The sequence below is a fragment of the Crotalus tigris genome, unplaced genomic scaffold (genome assembly GCF_016545835.1).
Source record: "Crotalus tigris isolate CLP2741 ecotype Arizona unplaced genomic scaffold, ASM1654583v1 scf7180000019173.45859301935:6455823, whole genome shotgun sequence".
In the NCBI taxonomy this organism is placed as follows: Eukaryota; Metazoa; Chordata; class Lepidosauria; order Squamata; family Viperidae; genus Crotalus; species Crotalus tigris.
In genome coordinates, this window is record NW_024097414.1 from 5,956,968 (window position 1) to 5,978,535 (window position 21,568).

Sequence of the window (21,568 nt, forward strand, 5' to 3'; positions counted from 1 at the left end):
TCGGGTTTTCTCTCAAGGCCAAGTCTCCTGTTCCAGACGTCGCAGCAGCGGGCGAGCAGTCCCGCTCGAGGGCCCAGCGGCGCAACCCCTTTCCTGGAGCAGGAATCTCCGGCGCGGCCCCTCGCCCCATCCCAGCCCCGTAGGTGAACAAACAGGCTTCTCACTTGTCGCCGGGGCGACCTACTGTCCCCTCTCCAATCTGCCCAAGGGGTGGGGGTCGAAATATCGTTTCCACCCGGTTGGGCGGCAGCTTCCAGCGGCAATACTCGTAGCCAGCTTCTAACTCGGTTAAGCTTAACCCACGAAGGCCACCCTGCTCGCTGGTCAGGCGAGGAAGCCAGACGCGGCGAGGGGAGGGGGCATAATCTTTCCGGGAGGCGGCGAAGACCCCGCGACGTCCCCTCCGAGCGCCCTTTGCGACTCCTCGGGAGCTGTCCCCGCCCCGGGGGTGCTGAAACCGCTCGGCCTCCCGCAGGGCACGCCGCGCTCCGGGGCCGGCGGGATCACAGCCGGCCGGTTCCCCCTCCTGGGCGCGTTCTCCCCTGGGGAGGCAGAGCAGCGTGTGTGTGTGGGGGGGTCCGGCTCTCCAATTTAGGGTGTTGGATGCCCACCGGGCGGTGCTTCCCAACCCAGAACCCGCCCGGGAAAAGTTTTCGACAGTTAGCCGGCACGCTCAGGCGCGTCACACCGAAACGATAAAAGCAAGTTTGGGACCTCGGAGACTTCGCCTTTTTTTCCTTTCTTTCTTCCATTCTCTCCTTTAAAAAAAAACAACTGCTCCCTCCCCGAGTACATCGGGGAAGCCAAGCCTCTGACCCGGGAAGGGGGGAGAGAGAAAGGGACGCCGGCGAGCGTAGTTTGGGGGGGGGGCTGGGGTTGTTGGGGGGGGGCAGCTGAGCCACGGCACAGGCGCGCGATGTATGGAGCAGATTCCGAGGGAGCGGCTGGGAGAACCGCCTTCCGGCTAATAATCCTAATAGTAACCACGGCGGCGCTTCTGGAGGGGGTCGCTCCCTTTTATCTACGGCTCTGCTACTGCGGCAGGGGCGGGGATGAGACCCGGAGACCCCCTCCCCTTTTCTTCCAGCCCTTCTGCTCGCTTGAGAGTCCCCTCCCGCACAGCTCACTTACCTGCCACCGACCTCAAAAGGCGAGGAGGGGGCGTCTCGAGGAATCCGGAGGGGCGGCCAGCCCCAGTCGGCGTCTCCCCCTCGTCTTGTCGCCGCCGCCGCCACCGCCGCTTCTCCGCCTCTCGATCGCTCTCGCTCTCTTGCGCGCCGCTACCGCTGCCCCCTCCTGCCCCTCCCCCAGCGGCGGCTTCTTCTCCCGGCCAGCCAGCCAGCAGCAGCAGCCTCTCGCCCGCCCGCCTGCACCCACACCCAGACGAGAAATCCTTGGGCGGCCTGGAAAGAGAAGGAGCAAGCGCCTCCGCCTCTCCCTCCGGCCACCGTCACTGCGTCAAGCCGGCGGCGAGGGGAGCTCCCGCGATCCGAGTGGAGTCCGAGAGCGCCGGGGCTCTGCTGGTCTTGAAGGAATCCTGGAAGCCCCGGGAAAGCGGTGGGCGAGCCAAGCGCGGGCGGGGAACAGCCCTTCTCTCCCTCCGCCTCCTTTTTCAATTCTGATCCCCTCCTCTTTCTCTTCTCCGCTCTTGAAAGGCCCCGAAAAGGGGGTGGCCGGCGGGGGGGGCGTGTGTGTGTGTGTGTGTGTGTGTGTGTGTGTGTGTGTGTGTGTGTGTAGGCGAGGCGAGCTATGGTCAAGGAGCCTCCGAGCGAGAGCCAGTCCGAGCTTCTTTCGCGTCCCTCGCGCGATCCCAGGTTTGATCGTGGAGTGGGGAAAGTGGAAGGGATGGGGTGGGGCGGGGGGGAGGGCCTGGAAATGTGCGTCGTGTGTGTGAATGGAGGGAGGAGACGAGGGAAAAGCGCGGCGGAAGGAAGGAAGGAAGGAAGGAAGGAAGGAAGGAAGGAAGGAAGGAAGGAAGGAAGGAAGGAAGGAAGGAAGGAAGGGATGCGTGCTGCAACGGCTCCGGCGGAGAGCTGGGTTGCAAGCGGCAGAGAAAAGGCGACAGCAGCTCAAAAAACGAACCGCTTGGCGGCGGCTGAGCCACAAGCGGGCGGCGGCGACGGCAGGAACCGCAAGCTAGTAGCCTTCCGCCGGGGAGTCCTGCTCTTCTCCCGGCTCTCCTGCCAGCTGCACCCGGATAACTCTTGCAAGGAGCAGCCGCTGCAAACTTTCATCCCTTTCGGGGTCTCCCTCTTCTTCCTCCGGCTGAAGGACGGCGGCGGGCGGGGAGGGAGGGGGAGAAGGCAGATGCCGTTCCTCGCCGGTACAATAATCGGTTCCTTCCGCTACTGGGAGGCGCCTCTGTTGACCGAAAGGACGCGGTGCAGAGCCGTCTTCGGCCGTTGGTCCCCAGCGTAGGAGAGGAACCGCTTTCTCACGACCGTAGAAACACGGGTCTTGTTCTCCGCTTCGCTTTCTCCCCTCACCCGGCTCTTCCTAGAAAGCTGCCCTGGGATGGCCGCTCCCCTCGAGTGGAAGAGCCCGGGCTAAACTCGACTTCCACGGAAACACACGGATTCGCCGTTCTGGTCACTAAGCGAGCCCTGCGCCATCTGAGCGAGCAGGAACAGAGGCGAAGACCGCGCTCCGAAAGAGGCCCCCAGCTGCGCGGAAAGCTGAGATCAAGGTGAGCGCTGGGCAAAGAGGCACAGAAAACACAACCAAACAGATGTCAAGCCAATTAAAAAAAAACGACATTCCGAGATGCAAATGAGCCGATTTTGTGATCCGCCGTCGGCCTGTTGGCTGGAGAGGAGGGGAGCTGCAGTCCAGCCTAGGCAGCCAGAAAGGGTGGGTGGGTGCCCTAGTCGCCCCCTGTCCCAGCTGTGCCCCGGCAGGGGTGGAGCCAAAGCCGAAAGGGGACCCACAACCAGGACTTACCCTTCCTCCTTCGCAGATTCTGCTGCCCTTGGGGCTGGCACAGAGAAGGCTGTGCAGGCAGAATAAATTGAGTCAGAATAATTAATTCTGGCTCTTCACGCCAAGCCAGAGAAGGATACCTGGTGGTTTAAGAGCAGGACAAAACACTTTAAACCTCTCCCACCCAACTTAGGACCTCTGTGGAGCTTACAAGAAGGCGCGTTCTGGGTTGGATTGCTCCACCAAGTGGAAGTCCGAGAGGGAATTCATGAAGTGTCCCACGAGGGCACCTCGCACTCTCACCTCGCAGGAGCCCAACTGGGGCTTACTGGTTTGAGATTGCTAGGTATATACTAAGCTTCCTTCGAAATCCTAACTTCACCCTGAATGTCTGTGGAGATGCTCAGCCGTCCAGGTCATGGTTGCCCCAAAGTTGCTTTTTCAAGAGGCAACCGGACTTTCTGATTTTTCCTTGAAGACGTTTCGCTTCTCGTCTAGGAAGCTTCTTCAGCTCTGAAGGAGAAGAGGAGCTGAAGGAGCTTCTTGGATGACAAGCGAAAGGTCTTCAGAGAAAAAGCAGGAAGTTCAGTTGCCTCTTGAAAAAGCACCTTTGGGGCAACTTCACCCTGACTTTCTTGCAGGTAAGGGCAGATGGATGTGTTCGCCAAATTGATGTAGCCACCCATCTCACCTGAGATGTTTCCAAACTGGATCTCAAGGGTCAGCCGGAAAGAACCGAAAGACTAACCCACTCTGATCCCAAGGAGAAAGAGGTCCCAGATCTTCACAAGTCCGTGTGGTTTCAACAACCTTCTTGAATCCCTCCATAGAGACCAGCAGCCTGGATCCCAGCTAGGCAAGGCAGGTGCTGATCAGATCTGGATTCCTTCAGCAGATTCCTCCAGAGGAGACCTCACCAGGATCAAACATTTCTTGCAGTCCTTTATCTCTTTGCCATTTGATGCCAAGGGATCTGAATTGGAATCTGCTAGATCTAAGGAGAAATGGTGGAGCTGGCTGTTAGCTCATGGCTCTTCACAGGATCATCCTTTAGAATGTTTTCCATCTGAAGGGGGCACTTGGGACCACAACCACCACACCCCATTATCCCCGCCAACCCACAGTGACTAAGTTGCCCTCAATGTCCTGTTTTCCTACTTCTGAAGGAGAGTCTTCATTTAACAAGCCCATTTTTATTTTTATTATTTTTGTAAATAATATTAGGGAAGCAACTGATGGAAGTAATGGAGTCCGGCCTCTGATGTTTTAAACACACTTGCTTCAGAATAAGTCTGATTCAGTGCTGGAGTAGGGTACACTCTGATCACCAATGCTTATATACTTAAAAATAAAACGTCATGGATTCTTCTGTGTAACTAAGACCCGATCTAAACTTTCTGACCCATGAGCCACCTTCTTACAAGACAGTCTTAGAAGCTTCTACTCAAACACCCCTGTGGATTTGAATCAGAATAGATCTGGAAGGGACCTTGGAGGTCTTCTAGTCCAACCCCTTGCTCGAGCAGGAGACTCTAGGAAGAGAGCTGAAATTAGCTGATAAAAATGCCAAGGAAATAATTGTGCAGTCTTCAAATTAGTAACACAGTTGTTAAATGAACCTGACTTCCCGCATGGACTTTGTTTGTCAGAAGGTCGCAAAAGGGGACCATGTGACACCCCACCCCAGACACTGCGACCATCGTAAATGTGAGTCAATTGCCAAGCATCTGAATTTTGATCACCTGACCCTGGGGATGCTGCAATGGTCATAAGTCTGGAAAACTATCTTTATATGTTTTAGAGGACTTAGCCACCATAATAGCTTGATCTTGGATGTAAAGGAAGTTCTGATCTGGCCTGGTGGTTTCTGTTGTTGGTTGTGTGTGTGTGTGTGTGTGTGTGTGTGTGCGCATGCGCATTGTGTGCATGGTTTTTTTTTCTCAATCTCCGTTCTCTGCCAGGAGAAACATGTTTCTCAGAATTTGGAATGCAGCTTTATTTCAACACCCCTTCTTCACTTTGAACAGAGATGCTGAATATCTGAAGACAGTATCTCCCGGCTTGCTTATTTTAAAGAAGTAATGATTTCCGTGTCCTCTCCTGACCCCTGTCTGAGTGGGGTATGTGTGTGTGTGCCTGTGTTCGCACAATCTTGTGCATGCAAGGAACCATTTGCAGTTAAGAGAAGCTCCCAAAAGCAAATCTGGAAGCCAAAAAAAACCCCAAAGAAGTTGCAAGCGGGGGCAATAATTTCCTCGAAGATAACATTCATCCAGCTTTGACTGAGAGAGAATAAATATTTAACGCCGTTTTCTGGTGTTTGGATGTAAAATTTAAGAGCTGCAATTTGCCAGCCGGGAAGGGCTGGTAGGGAAGATCCCGTAAGAAGTGGGCCACTTAAAAGTGATTTGAATCAGAATAGATCTGGAAGGGACCTTGGAGGTCTTCTAGTCCAACCCCTTGCTCGAGCAGGAGACTCTAGGAAGAGAGCTGAAATTAGCTGATAAAAATGCCAAGGGAATAATTGCTCCATTCCCTTGATCAGATCTATTTTCAATGTTTGTAAGGTTTATATCTCCTCTGTTCTCTAGGATCATAAGATACCTTACAGGAAGATGTCCTTTCCATTTATCCTTCCGACATTCTTCTTCATCCCTGTGAAGCAACTAAATCTAAAAAAGAGTGCCTCAAAGTCATTCAGTGAATTTCCATTGCTTTCTGCTTCTGATTGTCCATCGATGTAATGGATAGACTGATCAATATAGTTCTGCAGAGTCAAGGTTTAACTGTATGTTTTAAGGTTGGGCTAAATATTTTTATAGATAACATCCTACTTGCTTTTTATTTTCCTGATAGCTTTGTTCTCCTTTATTTTGCCTCGTTTTCTTCTTCCCTCTTTTTTTTTTTTTTTTTTTTTTGTATCCTAAGGTATACAGGAAAAGTTACTGATTAGCTGGCATAAGACTGTACCACACATATTTTTTTTGTAAACTTTAATAGATAAACTTTAAATAACGCAACATATATCTCGCTTTCCCTGGTTGAATTCAGTATTTTTTTTTTTATCATGGGCCATGCTGGGTTTCTCTTCATGTACGGTAAGATGTATAACAAAGAGCACATAAAATATGAGCAGAGATGAAGTTGAGTAAGTGGGCATTTTTATTTAGAAGTAAAAGTCTTCCTTCCTTCCTTCCTTCCTTCCTTCCTTCCTTCCTTCCTTCCTTCCCTCCCCAAGCAAAAACAACAACAGAAGCAGCCTCTAGCTTAAGCAACAAAATTACAGCAGCACCAATGCCTAAATGTTTCCCCAATTCCCTTTGCAAACACATTCATCTGCAAGGAACCCAGCCAGCCTGGCCTTTTAGCCCTATATTTAGTCAGATCTAAAACAGACATTGATAATTGGGTTAAAGTCAAGAAGGAGCCAAGCAAAAAAAGAAAAAGAGGGGGAAGGGCGAATAGCCCAGATCTATTGGAAAATGCCTTCCCATTAGGCTCATTCTTAAGAGGATACCTTGAAACCACTGACAGCCTTCTGTGTGCCACAGCAGACACACTGTTGACACAGGAGGCTCAGAGAAGCCGAACAAGGAAAACCAGAAAGAAATCAGTTAATAAAACATGTGCTGTTTTACCCAATTATCTGGGAGCGCAGCAGGGAAGGTGGCTGTCAGTGCCCACACTGCCTTCCAGAGGGAGACCTAAGAAGAGAGAGAAAGGGGACAGAGAATTCGGTGAGCAGGAAAGGTTAAAATGCTGGAAGCGTGCCTAGATGACACCGGGACACTTTGGCTGGTCATCAAGCTGAGGGGCAGAGTTTAGTAACCTCTGAGTCACCAGGTCTGCAACTCCTGGGTTTCCCAGACAATGTGAGGGATAGCAAAGGGCTTGAAAAAACACAGGATCTGCACAGCGTCGGTTATGCAACCTTGTGCAACGCACAGTGCAATTAATGGTTGGTATTCCCTCGAATGATGCATATCACTCAGCTCAGGGCCCCGTGGCTAATCAATTCATGGTGGGGGTGTCTGTTCCGAGGGAAAATAGCTTGTTCCTCGTCAGCAGCTGCATTATTATTACCTGCTAGAAATATGTCCACATCCCAATTTCAAAAGGGGCAGGCCAGAGCCCTGGGTAGGCAAATCGAAGGATATAACTTAAGACAAACAAGCTAACAGTAAACCACAGGCCAATCATGGAAGCATAAGAAACACTGACAGAGCAAGCTAGTTTTATATAAGCAGAGAGCACTGATGATGTTACCTAGCAGGGTCATGAAACGTCTGCAAGAAAGCCACCCAGCTGAGAGAGCACCAAGGACCCCCCAATTCCTCCTCCTCCTCCTCCCTTTTCTTCTTCCCCACTCCACATACCCCACTCCCTTCTAGCACTGATGAGGTTACCTAGCTGGGTCATGAAACTTCTGCAAAAATCAACCAAGCTTAAAGAGCACCAAGGACCTCACAAACAAGTCTAGTCCATGGGACTTGACCTTAGCACGGAAGACCGTGGAAGTACACACAGCCTTCAGAGATGAACATCTGAGCCCTCTGAAGGCTCACAGGAGCACTCTTGGCATTGATGTTGCCATCTAATGTATGGAATGGACAACAGTGAGTTTACAATGGCCAAGCAGTTCTGATTTCAGCCACATCCTGGATGAAGAATTCTTTCCAGACTTGAATTCCATCATGAAAGCATATCGAAGAGGAGAATACGATGAAAAGCTTGAATTGGAGGGTCCAGAAAGGAAGTTCAGCAGACATTTCTCACCCAGTGCTGCACGTCTGAGGAACACTGGTGCATGTATGATAAGTGATCGTTAATGCAATTGAGGGGGGAAAATGATGACATTTTACAGACTGTTAGTCTTCTAAGTGGACTGTGCCTTGTTTTGCCAACAGCCAGGATATTTTACAACTGGGAAGGAAAGGTTGCCAAGTTGTGTACGTGCGTGCTGAAAAGCCCCTTCTCCACTTCAGTGCATTCCACCCAAATGCGCCTCAACCTAGTAAGGCAGAGTTAACAGAGGTATCATTGCTTCTGCTGGGAAATTCGGCAGCTTGGAGACACTGGGTAGCACAGAGCTACATGAAGCGGTTTTATGTGAAGAGGCAACTCAGCTCAGATGTGTGAGAGAAAGCAGGTGAGGACAGTTCCTCCTTAATAGCTCACAGAGGATATTGTAAAGGCTGGTGAAAGAATGTGGGGGGGGGGGTCTGACAAGACAGATGTCAGGCCCCAAACTAGGAATGAGATGTGGTGATTCTTCCAAGCTGAGCTCTTTATTGTTTTGTGCCTCTAGACAGAATCTTGCCAGACTGAAGACTCTACTATCTGCATCTACTCTGGGAACTATTAGGGAGGAACTGTCTTCACCCTCTTTCGCTCACACACATGATTTCTAAGCTGAGTTGCCTCTTCCCTATTGGGAATCCCCCTCCTCACTACATCCCATCACATCATTTGTGGATTTCTGCTCCCGGAATTCCTCAGCCACCATGTGTAGATTTCAGCTCCCAGAATCTCTCAGCCACCACACGTCAGGCCCCAAACCAAGAATGCCACGTGGTGATTCTTCCAAGTTGAGTTCTTTATTGTTTAATGCCTCTTGATAAAATCTTGCCAGATGGAAGTCTTTGCTATCTGCATCTATGATGTACTCTGGGAACTGTTGAGGAGGGGCCGACTTCACCCTCTTTCTCTCACACAAACTCTCTAAGCTGCGTTTGTCTCTTCCTCTGGAATGCAGCCCCTCCCTCTCAGGAATCCACCTCCTCACTACATTCCATCACAGATTGTGCTTCACCCGACTGTGCAGTGATATTGTATAATGCAGGGGGGGGGAAGGGAGAAGGAGGAGGAGGAGGAGAGGAAGAAGGAGAAGGAGAAGGAGAAGGAGAAGGAGAAGGAGGAGAAGGAGAAGGAGAAGGAGAAGGAGAAGAAGAAGAAGAAGAAGAAGAAGAAGAAGAAGAAGAAGAAGAAGAAGAAGAAGAAGAAGAAGAAGAAGAAGGAAGAAGAAGAAGAAGAAGAAGAAGAAGAAGAAGAAGAAGAAGAAGAATAAGAAGAAGAAGAAGAAGAAGAAGAAGAAGAACAAGAAGAAGAAGAAGAAGAAGAAGAAGAAGAAGAAGAAGAAGAAGAAGAAGAAGAAGAAGAAGAAGAAGAAGAAGAAGAAGAAGTAGAAGAAGAAGAGGCAAAACTGAGAGATGACTGGAAATGTCAGCATCCCATCTCCATGGACTCTGCTGGAGCTGGGTTACCTTGATAATTGGTGGAAGCCGAGGGCTGAGAACATGGCAATGTATTAAACTTCTTCTTGATGGCGTCTGCTGTTGATTTCTTCAGGGTGGCTCAATTCCTTGCTTTTTCCCTTCCCTTCCCCCCTCCCCTCTGTGTCTTCTCCCCCCCCCCCCACACACACACTCTGTTTCCCAGAAACTCAAATAAAAAGGCCTCAATTGCCCGAGGCCAGAGCAGTGAATCAGAAGCTCTGCGGAGACTGGATCCTCAGTCTTCATGGATAAAACTGGTCTCTTATTAGGTTTAATAACTGCAAGTTCCTGCTGGCGGATTGTGGCTGATTTGCTTTGTGTAATAGAAGCAGACGAGGGTCTCCTCCAGAAATAAAGGCGGGTGACATTGCATAGCTCCACCTCTTGGCTTGCATAAAGGCCTCCTGGATTCCTTAGCACAGAAGGCACCGACCTGGGAAAAGAGCTGCTAAGGTGCTGACCCAGAAGCCAGGCAGTGGTGAATTTGAGTCCTGCCTTAGGATGAAAGCCAGCTGAGTGACTTTGGGCCAGTCCTTCTCTCTTAGCCCAACCTACCTCACAGGGTCATTGTGGGATGGGATCTTTCTAGGTAGTGCAGTTCCAGTTGGGGTTAAGAAGAGGTAGCTTCAAAAAGTTTGCTAGTCAAAATGTGAAGAAGTCATCTATTGAATATGGAAGTTCTGCTCAGTGGAGTGCAATTCCTGGATTTATGGATCCTCCACCATTTTCCCTTCCTTCTCTGTACTGCTGACTGCTCTCCCCACCAGCTCTGGAGTTGGCATCCCATAATCTCAGTAGGCCTTGCCTTTCTCTAATGTCAACGTTGACTAGTCATCTGCTCCAGTGGGAAAGTGCAAAGCCTCCTTTGAAGAGCAAGAGCAGGAGATTGTCTCTTCCCATTTCACCACCTAGTTCAAGATTTCTCCAAATCTTTATGTCCCTGGTCGTCTTTTTTCCGGCGCTTAAAAAAAAAAAGCAATGTTTTTAGTTTTTCTTTCTAAGCAAGTCCTTCCATTCTAAGATGGGCCTTTTTCCCTGCTTCGGCTTCGCTATCATTTAGAAGATTAAGTGCCTAAAACTGAATAAGGTATTCTGTAAGTGGCTGCATCCACTGATAGCTCAATAGCATTATAATATCTGCTGCTCTCCGATCGTGGCCTCTCTTTTAATAAATCTTAGCATTTACTTCCAAATGGCCCATAAGCCTGATCAGACCACATTCCAAGTTCATTATTAGGGAACCGACTCCGCATAAACAGAGGAGATCTGCCATTTTCCAATTGGAGAAATTCTTGGGAAAAGGAGAGTAGCTCAGCCGTGGGGAGGGGATCTCACATCCTGGGATAGAGGAAAAAAACATGTCTGAAGATTCGAAGAGTTGAGGTAGACACCCTATCCTCCACCTAGATGGTGAAAAAGAACTCAGAGAGCAAAAGTTGGTCTTAAAACATTTTGGAAAAACTAGCTTTTAGGAGAAGAAGGAGGCCTTTCTCGACAAAAGGAGAAGGAGTGTGGGGGTCCTTGGTGGTCTCTGAGCTTGGTTGATTTCTTGCAGACATTTTATTATCCAACTAGCAAACCTCTTCAGTGCTAGAAGGAAGTTAGGTTTGGGGAGTGAAGGGGGAGAAGGGGAGGAGAAGGAAGAACAGGACTGTGGGGTCTTTGGTGCTTTTTGCAGACATTTCATTGCCAAGTTAAGTAACATCATCAGTGCTGGAAGGGAGTGGAGTTTGCAGGAGGAGGAGGAGGAGGAGGAGGAGGACGACTATGGGGTCCTTGGTGCTCTCTGAGCTTGGCTGTTTTCTTGCAGATGTTTCATTACTATGTAATGTTGAGTAAAAGGAGAAGCAAAGAAGAGAATTGACAGATTATTGGATCCTTTCTGGGAGTGGGAGACAGACCAAGAGTCAGTCACAGTCAAGAGGCCAGAGGCATGGCAGAGCCCAGATGTGTGATGGAAAAGGACATGCCTACACTCCCTCCAGATGTTCTTAAATGGCAGCTCCCCTCCTCCTTGACCATCCCTATTCTGAAGGCCAGGTCATGAGGGACCTCAAAGGAGCATCAGCTCAGCCCTTAAAGAATGCCCAGCCTTCTTTCCAAGCTTCCCCTCTCCCCAGGGCCCCCATCACACAAAAGCCTCTTTTTTTCCCCCTCTGACTCCAGGCTCCTGGCCGACGCAACCTTGAATTCCAGCCCGCAATGATGAAGGTGGTTTCCTGACGTCAGCTACTGCAATCCTTGCGTTAAGGGCATGGGATGCCTGCCGGCAAGGTGAGACAGAACCATCTCATCCTTCACAGGCAAGGCAGGCTGGTCTCTGCTCGGTTTCAAGGGGGAGGTGGACCACAACCTGCGGGAGGTGAAACAGAGGCTTTGAAAGGAAATGGCCCTGGCGATTAAAGAGGAAGAGTGATCATGGATGGCTGTGAGTTTTCTCCAAATCTTTGGAGCTAGGTTGTCAGTAGAAAGTGAGGGAGACTAAGCTGTGCAACCATCTTTTGGGTTCTTAAATAGATCAGGTTGTTAAGTAACAGAATAACAGAGCTGGGAGGGATCTTGGAGGTCTTCCAGTCCAACCCCCTGCTCAGGCAGGAAACCCTATACCATTTCAGACAAATGGTTGTCCAACTTAAAAATGTCCAGTGTTGCAGCATCCAAAGCTTCTGGAGGCAAGTTGTTCCTCATGTCAGGAAATTTCTCCTTAGTTCCAGGTTGCTTCTCTCCTTGGTTAGTTTCCATCTGTTGCTTCTTATCCTGCCTTCAGGCACTTTGGAGAACAGCTTGACTCCCTTTTCTTTGGGGCAACCCCTGAGATACTGGAACACTGCTATCATGTCACCCCTCGACCTACTCTTCATTAAACTAAACATACCCAATTCCTGCAGCCGTTCTTTATATGTTTTAGCCCCCAGTCCCCTGATCATCTTTGCTGCTCTTCTTTGCACTCTTTCTAGAGTCTCAACATCTTTAAGACCTTGTGGACTTCTTCAGCTCCCAGAATTCCCCTACCAGTTCACAAGTCTTCAAGTTGCCAAGGTTGGACAACCATGATATAGAGAAACCTCTTTGGAATGTATTCGTGTTTTTCATTCCATACTATCAGTCAACGGCAAGGATGAGGCATAAATAGAGATGGAGGCCTGTTTGCTTCTTTGCGGTTTTATAAAACAGTTGGCTGTCAAGTAGCCTGTTATTAAAATCTCAAACAAGGATGACAGCCAGAAGGCCTTAAAAGCCGTTGTGGTTTCCTTCCGTTGATGAGGATTTTTTAAAAAAAAAAGAAGAAGAAGAAATACACATGCTATCCTCTTCCAAATTAACCCGTTGCAACTTACATGATCAGGGAGCTGAATACAAACCTGAGGCTGTGGGGCGAGGGGAGGTGGGGCTTTGGGGTGGGCCAATTAAGGATGGGCAAGAGAAGAGGACAAGGCAGTTTTGGCGTGGAGTGCCATTCTGGTTGTTAAATGAATCACTGCAGTCATTAAGTGAAGCTTGAGGTTGCTATGTGAATCTGGCTTAATCCGGTTTCTAAGAGACCATTGTGAGAAAGAGAAAAGTGGAAGGGATGGACCATCGCTTCTGATCCAAAGAGGTTCTGTTGTTGAACCTAAGGTCCAAGATTAAACCAGATTCCTGGTTGAAATCCCACCTGACTCCAGCATAATGGAAGAGAACATACTGATGCACTGATGATGTTACCTAGTCGGGTCATGAAATGTCTGCAAAGAAACAACCAAGCGCAAAGAGCACCAAGGACCCTCACAGTCCTTCTCCTCCTCCTCCTCCTCTCTGCAAATACCCACTCCCTCCCAGCACTGATGATGTTCCCTAGTTGGGTCATGAAATGTCTGCAAGAAAACAACCCTCAGAGAGCACCAAGGAACCCACAAGAAAACACATTACTCATCACATTCCTTTAACCTCAAGAAATACAGTTGGAAACCTCAAAAAATTATCCTTTCTTCTTCAGTTGGGGTTCTTCGGCTTGGCCATTAGATCCCTGACTTACTATCTTTTTTGGAACTGAATCCAGGCCATTAGAGAGAATCCCATTCTCACCTTGATTCCCAGTCTTGTGCTTTCTCAGCCAAGCAATCCCCTTCACAATGTCCAGCAAAAAAAATAAATTATGGAACATTGTCAGCTTCTTGGGGGGGGGGGGAGAGAAAGAGAGAGAGAGAGAGAGAGGGAGAGAGAGAGAGAGAGAGACCATGTCTTGTTTTTGTCTACAAAAACTGCAGCTCAAAGCAAAACTAGCAGCACAACAAGAAATGTTTATCCAGGGAGAAATTCCAAAAGTTGTAATTAAACAGCTAAGACAAGATCATTGTTGCTTTGGACAACATCTGGCAACTTCCCGTTTCCTGTGTTCTTCTTCTTGTTTTCTTCCCTTTTGTGTTGCTTTCCCCGAGATCAAGGCAAAAGCGTCTGCTAAGGAAACAATCTTTCAGCCTTAAAGCAAAGTCAGAATATCTGGCTTAATTAAGAGAAGGTTTATATTATGGAGAGCTGGGATGGTGGGTCATACGAGGAAAGTTTCCCATCTGGGCTAATCAAAGACTGTAGAGGCAGTAATTAATAAAAATGGGTAATGATCGGCCATCTGGACACCCTGCTTGTTCCCCGGTGCAAGACTAGCTTCCAGTCCTTATTAGCTATTCACCTTCGGAACGTCTACAGATGTTCAAGGTGGTGATGCCCATTGGCTTTTGGAGACAAATAGGGGTTCTCTCCAGCACAGAAGGCAACTTAATAGACCCCAGGGAGGGAGTCAGCGCAATGACAGCGTCAAAGGAGATGGGCAAGCGATACCCACTCAACGGTGGGCGATAATTGGAATTTACAGCCATATCGATCCAATGAGTACTGTAGGGGGTCAAGGAGAAGGATGGGAAGAGGAAGAAGGTGCAAAAAGCTCAGCCTGGGGTGACGAGGAAAGGACAGGTTCCCCGTCCGGCTAAAGACTACCTGTCACGTTTAAGTCCCGTCGCTATCAGCTGCCACTGAGTCCACGTCCCTGGCTTTCCGTGACTTGGCGCACAGAATTCCACATTCCAAATATGGGCGCAACTTCATCACTTTCATCTCTTTTGCATTTTAACAGAAGCCTCCATCACAGCCAGACCTGATGTACAGCGGGTCCTCGACTTACAGCAGTTCGTTTAGTGACCGTTCAAAGTTACAAGGGCACTGGAAAAAAAAGTGACTTAGGAGCATTTTCCACCCGTACAATGGTTGCAGCATCCCCATGGGCATGTGGTTTACACCTGGATGCTTGGCAACTGACTCCCATTTAGGTAGGGATCTTTTCGAAGCCCTTGAGATTTTGTAGGAATGTTCCCCCCTCCATGAAATGATCCTTCTTTTCCTTCGAAAGTCCACAGTCTCGCCCGCTGCAGCTGAGAGGAACCCAAAGGGGAAGGAAAAACGAAGCTGCCGCCATCCCAATTATCTCCAGTCGTTCAAGGCGGGGGGGGGGGGAAACAGGATGGTTCTCCTGGAAATAGACACCAGAGAGGCTCAGGTTTGCTCGTCTTTTCTCCCTCTGAGAGAGAGGAGAGCTGGGTGGGAGAAGAAAGATGAGTCTAAGTCAGGGCTAGGCAACCTTGGCTCTTTTATGACTCGTGGACTGGCTCAGGAATTCTGGGAGTTGAAGTCCACGAGTCATAAAAGAGCCAAGGTTGCCTAGCCCTGGTCTAAGTTAAAGTTTGGCTTGTCTCTTGGGATGGAAAGGAGAACCTCATTCTGCTCTGAGGACATGAGGTTGTTTGGCCTTTGGGCAGTGTGATGGACATCTGGAAAAAAGGTAATTTGGTCGTGCAATGGCCTAGCAGTTAAGGCTCTGGGTTGTGGACCGGAAGGCTGGCAGTTTGAGACCCAAGCACCGTGTGACAGGGTGAGCTCCCGTTCCTGCTCCAGCTCCTGCCCATCTAGCAGTTCAAAAGCATGCAAGGGCAAGTAGATAAACAGGTACCACTTTGGTGGAAAGGTCACAGCATTCTGTGCTCCTTTGGCACATAATCATGCTGGCTACATGACTCTGGAAAAGGTCTTCAGACAATGCTGGCTCCCTCAGCCAAGAAACAGAGATGAGCAGCGCCTCCCTAGAGTCAGACACAAACGGGAAAAGGAAACCTTTGTCTTTTTTTAACCTAAGGAAGAGAAAGGGAGTTAAATGGGAGGGCAGAAAGCCAGAAAACCAATGAATCCAAAAAACATACAGCTGGTGGGACTTGTAGCATTCTATTGAAGAAAGTCTTGTGGGAGAACTTCTCCTAAAATCTAAATATCAATGAAAACTCAATCGTTCAGGCCAAAGGGGCCTAAAGGCTGAATCATGGCACATGGACCAAAGTTAGTTTGGCCCAGTTGCCGTGATTCAACCTTCTCCTACAGTCCCGAGATCTTTGCTTTGCTGTCTGGATGGTGGACCTCAGGAGCCGCCCTTGAAACGATCCAGAAATAACACACCCACCATAGGGTGGTCTTCCTCCCGCCATGACCCTCTTCAGGTTGCCAAGAAAGGGATGGAAGTTGCCTATTCCAATGGCAAGAACACTCATCGGAAGGTTATTTTAAGATCAAGAAACCCACTAAGAAAGAGGACGGGTGAGGAAAGGGTGGGTGGGTTGGGGAAAGGAGGATGAGGAGGAGAGCGAGGCAAAGGTTGTTAAAGAAGGCAAGGAATCAAATAAAAGGAGATGGTGGAAGCATTAAATTGATCAGTTCCCAGATCTCTCGCCTGGTTTTGTCTTTTACAATAATGAGGAAATTTCCATGCCATTAACAGGTATGCATTTAGAGGTGTATTTATGCAGGAACTGCAATGGAAGACAAGCGGAGGATGTTAATTTGAAGAAAGGGACACCAAGTCCTCCATCACTGTCACAGGAGCCTTTGGGGGCCCCAGAAGTGACATTTATCTTATCAGGTGCTTTTCAGCTGATATATTATCCAGGAACCCTACTCTCTGCACCGGATACAAGGAGATGTCATTCTTGCTGTTGTCTAACAATGCCTGTCATTGCTGGAAGCAGAAGGGGGGGGGAACCCACTTTGCCCTAGATAGGAAAAATCTGTGATTTAAATGGCCTCCAAGCTTCCAAATAAAATCCGGCTTTCAGTCAGGTGTCTTCCCTGATGGGTTGGACTACAGCACCCATAAGTTCCAAGCTGGGGCTTTGCGTTCCAACGGAAGGAAAAGCAACTGAAGGGAGGAGCCAGGGAGGTGACAGCATGGGGAGAGCTCTCGAAGCCATTGGTTGAACGGCCATGATGTCATCGCATGTATTGACAGGGGAGGCTACCATTGGTGAATCTGCTCTGAAGTCACAATGGCTGGCTGGGGAATTCTGGGAGTTGAAGTCCACCCATCTTGAAAGTGGCCAAGGTTGAGAATTGTTGAATATTGAGAAGGATTTTAGATGTTTTATGGTTGACAGCAACGTTTGTCTCGTAACCTGGAATGCTGGTTAAGGGTTTGTCCTCCAATAGGAGCTAATTTTAGCAACACAGCTTTCCTTGCTTGAGAGATGGACAGGGTTTGTTGGCATATCTTGCCAAAGCTAGGAAATTGCCTTACTTCACAAATATCTCTCTTCTTGGCCTGAATATCTACCACTTCTCCCTCCTGGTCTACTCCTGGTCTACGCATGATGGGATACAACTTCCATGACCCCCAGCGGCCTAACACAAAAACTTGTCTTTTCACTTGTCGTCTGGCTCACTGACCTGTTGAGTTTTAATTTCCCTAGGTTTTTAGTCCGAGCTGTTTTTAATCCTTTGTGCTCACTCCGAGTTGTATTTCCCCGATTATTTTCGACCCTGGGAAGCAGGAATTGGGGTTGCAAAGAACAAACTGCCCCGGTTCTTGAAATTAAAGCCTGCGAGGATTGTTGCTTGTTAAGGCAAACATGGACAGCTGCGGCATAGAAAGCAGGGAGATTTGAGCAATTACACCCCAGGATGACTGCAACTCCTGCATCAGAGAAGAAATTCAATTTATCAGCTGGGGGAGAAAGCTGGAGGAGAAACAGCATGGCATTTTTTTTCCCTCAACAGCCTTTGCTTCTCCGCTGTGCCTTCCGCCCCGCTCGGCTTCAGAGTGAGTCACAGGAGATGCTCATGAAAAGCAGGATGAACCAGAAAGCTCTCTGAGCCGATTCCTTGAACAAGCAGCTTTTAAGATCCAAGGGGAAGAGAGGAATCTTGAGTTCTCTCCCTCAAATTGCCAATAAAAACTTTGACTGGCTCTTTAGGTGTGAGCACAAACAGGGTGGGAGCGAAAGACCAGCCTAATTGGGTGCTGAGCACTGATTTTTTCATTTTGCCCAGATTGGTCTGGTCGGGAGAAAAATAGCTTGTTCCTTGTCAGTAACTGCATTATTTAGCTGCTGGGAAATATCTCAAAATCCTGATTTGGAAAGTGGCAAGACCAGGGCCCAGGGTAGACACACCGAAGGGTATAACTCAAGGCAAACAAGCCAACAGTAAACCATAGCCTAACCAAGGAACCACCAAGAACCCTCCCATCAACACTGACAGGGCAAACCACTTGTATAGAAACAGAGGGTGAAGCCCATTCCTAGCACTGATGGAAACCCCATTATCTAGCTGGGTAATGAAATGTCTGCAAAAAAATAATCAGAGAGCATCAGGGACCCCATCCTCCTCCTCCTCCTAGCACTGATGACATTACCTAGTTGGATCATGAAATGTATGCAAGGAAACAACCAAGCTCAGAGAGTACCAAGGACCTCACCCTCCTCCTCCTCCTCTTCCACTCTGCAAATCTCTCTCCCTTCTAGCACTGATGCGATAACCTAGTCAGGTTGTGAGACGTCTGCAAGAAAACCATCAAGCTCAGAAAGCACCAAGGATTCCCACAGATATTGTATAACTCTTCTTTTTTTGACATTTAATTCTTGCAGGGATCCAACCAGCAGCAACAACACCAACAGTGGGTCAAAGGGTAAAATGATGGTACTGAGATACAATACAGAGCATTGCTGGCTGGGTAATGATGGGAGTTGAAGTCCATCCAAATTAAAATTATTAAGTTGAGAAACACTACTCTAGAATTTGGTTTTGCTGGACTCTTGAAAAGAGGGACCTTTGAAGAAGAGGAAAACCCGAACAGACAGTAGGGACATATATTTTTGCAGAGAGAGGAAAACAAAGGGAATAAATTAAGACTTAAAGAGTGAGCAGAAACAAAGGGACAGATTTCCTTTGAATGTGCAGGCTCAGCAGAGTCAATAGGAAGACGGGATTATTTCACAAACATTCTACCAGCAACATCTGTCTCGGAAAGCATTCTTGGGCGCAAGAAATGAAAGGAAGCAAAATGAATTGCCACTTCCTTGAGGTTTGGGGCAGCCAGCTGCAAGGACGGCACCTCACACATGCCCATCGCCCAGCGATGGCAGAGGTAGCCTGGTCAGCTTGCTCATAGAGGGCATCACCCCAGCTGCAGAGAAGGGAGGGAGGGATGGAGGGAGGGAGGGAGGGAGGAAGTAAGAGGTGGAAGGAAGGAAGGAGGGAGGGAGGGACGGAGAGAGGGAGGAAGGAAGGAAGGGAGGGGGAAGGAAGGAAGGAATAGCTATGAGGAAGGAAGGAAGGAAGGAAGGAAGGAAGGAAGGAAGGAAGCAAGCAAGCAAGCAAGCAAGCAAGCAAGCAAGCAAGGTCAAAATTTAATGGCCAGCAGAAGCAGGGATGTTGGGCATTGAGAAGGAAGCAGAAGGGGAATCTCAAACTCCATGAAGGGGGAGAGAAGTGGCACCTGGACCAGCTGAGGCAGGAGAAAATCTTTAGGGGGGGGTTGGGCCAAGCCGTTCCTTCTTCTGAAGGGGAAGCTTTGGGATAAGAGGGTCGGGCACCTCTTTTGTCTAAGGGCTCCCTCTACCGGCTGAGCACCCCCAAGTGGAGTGGAAAAGTTGCCAGCACCAAATATTTTGGGCGCTTTGGGGCACCTCATGAACTGCTGCCCATAGGCCAGCCGTGGGGGGAGACCTTCGCCCTTTCCAAGCGTTGGGCTGCACCTCTTCGGAGGATCAGGGCAGACATACCTCATTCAGCCCCCATAGCTCAGAGGACAGAACAGAACCGCTCTCTTTCTCTCTCTCTCTCTCTCTTTCTCTCTCTCTCTCCTGTGAAAAATGGCTTTGCAGCCTATTTTATGGGGAGGGCTGGCGCTATTTAGATCCACTTTAAACTGCTGGCTTTCAGTGGCTGTTTTGAGGCTGTAATTCACGGGTGCTGGATCGTCTAGACAAGCCAAATTGTATATATGTTGTCATCCCCGAGGGAATGAAGGATGAGTAGAGTATGACAGAGAAGAACAAGAGATATTTAGGTTTTGGGCCTTCCTTCCTTCCTTCCTTCCTTCCTTCCTTCCTTCCTTCCTTCCTTCCTTCCTTCCACCAGATCTCACTGGTGTCAACCCTAGATTGAGGTAAGATTCAGCTTTACCGAATTCACCGAGGCTTCCTTCCAAGCAGACACATGCACGATTGTAACTTAGATTCCCAGCAGACGAAAGAATTGTGTACACCCACAGCGACAATGATAAAACAATAATAATTAAAAAAATAAGAATAACCCACTTTAAAAGGGTTGGGGAAAATGCCCTCCAATTGCCCTCCAGCAATTTTGCCTTGCCATTAGGATGTCCTTCCCCAACAGCCTCTCGGCCTTTCGCTGTAAGGATTTGGAATTCAAATTTTGTACCAAACATTATATTCTACCCAACCGACATTATTTCTAAGAAAATTGCAGAATTCAGCTTGAAAAATGGCCTGTACAATGATGAAGATCAGCCAGGTCTATAAATAGCCCTGAATTAAATAGAAGGAAGATTGAGTGAATGGACTGGGAAGAGGTCCAGGGAAAGAGAGACAGAAAGAGAGAGAGAGAGAGAGATAATGAAATGAGAAAAGGAATATAAAGTGGATGGAGTCACTGAACTTTTGGCAGAGAGGAAGTGAAATGAAGGGAGGGCAGGGCAAGAGAGGGAGAGAGAGAGAGGGAGACAAGGAAATAATGCACATTGATAGGGGAGCTGACCATAATAAACATGTGGCACTTGCATTCAACCATCTTTAGATTTGAGGGGCAAATGATTCCTGTAAGACAGTGTTTCTCAACCTTGCCAACTTTAAGATACATATGCTGGCTGGAGAATTCTGGGAGTTGCAATCTACACATCTTTAAGGGGCAAAGGCTGAGAAATACTGCTGAAGAGTTCCAGTGAAGATTTATTAATTGGATGGATGGATAATGGATGATTATTATTTTCACATCCAGCCATTACAATCCTCGATCCCACAGGACAGGAGGAAATAAGGAAGCCACTTCTGTCTGCTTTTTAGAATTGGCTGAAACTTGCCATGCGGGAAAAACTGTCCTTTGATCTCAGAAAGGGGAAAATCTGGCTGTTGTAATGATGAAGCAATGCGCGTGTTGTCTGCTACAGGAAAATTACACACTAGCTTGCTTTCTGCTTAAATACAGTACATGGCTTGGCTGGAGAGAGAACATTTTTGAGGGAAGATAGGCAGAATTTAGGAAATGCCCTCCCACCATAGATCATTGCCTGATTTTAGTACATGTGGCGGGGAGAAACATATTCACTCTGGTGAACGGGAAGCAATTTTAAGCATCTGCGAGAGCTTAAAGTGGCTTTGATGGCATTCCTAAGGAGGAAACTGAATGCCACTTTGGTTGATGAAATGTTGCTTTTTATCTCACTAACGATTCTCTCTGGAGCAAATCTGAGGGAGGGTTGGAAACTGGAACTGGTGCCCATCCCGAATCAGCATTTCATAAATCAGGGAGAGTCAGCGGAAGAGTTGAGCAGGGCAACCCAACATTAGTACGATGCAGTGCAATTGAATGTCTACGAGCCATTTAGCATGGCGGTTGCTTTCCGTCAGTTTATTCCTTATCTTTTTTTCTGCTATGTTAATAGTCACCAGCAGAAGACCATTTCTAAGGAGCTCTCAGTCCTTACCTGGAAAAGATTGCATCAAAGCTAAGCTAATCTGCATCACCTCCAAGTTTTATGTCCGACTTTCACAAACCAGATGTCTCTGGTGAAGCTTCAGCTGGATTTGGTGGATCTGGGCACGAGCCAATACCTGGAGCCACCCCAGGGCTGAAACCATCTGCAGAAGTTGTCCTTTTCAAATTTAAACACCATTTTCTAACTTCTGATCCTTTGGCTTTGCTCCTCTCTTTCGGGGAGCCTTTTGGAGATGAAGGAGCACCTCTTGACCTGGTTTCAGTCAAGCATTTATTTTGGGGGGGGCAATCCTTGGTGCTCTCTGAGTTAGGTTGTTTTCTTGCAGACGTTTCATCACCCAACTAAG

The 21,568-nt window shown here is 48.4% G+C and overlaps 1 protein-coding gene across 4 annotated transcripts in view; it reads right to left on the reverse strand.

Annotated features, from left to right (window-relative positions):
* Window positions 1-6,136, reverse strand: part of ELFN1 (extracellular leucine rich repeat and fibronectin type III domain containing 1) — a 93,933-nt gene extending 87,797 nt beyond the window's left edge. For 2 of the 4 annotated variants that reach the window (XM_039360739.1, XM_039360744.1), the window contains exon 1: window positions 1,132-1,670. The gene's annotated coding sequence lies outside the window, so the exon portion shown is untranslated. Of the gene's footprint in view, window positions 1-1,131; window positions 1,671-3,610 lie in introns of those variants that run through there. The other 2 variants (XM_039360741.1, XM_039360740.1) reach the window with 2 other exon arrangements.
* Window positions 6,137-21,568: the final 15,432 nt, after the last annotated feature.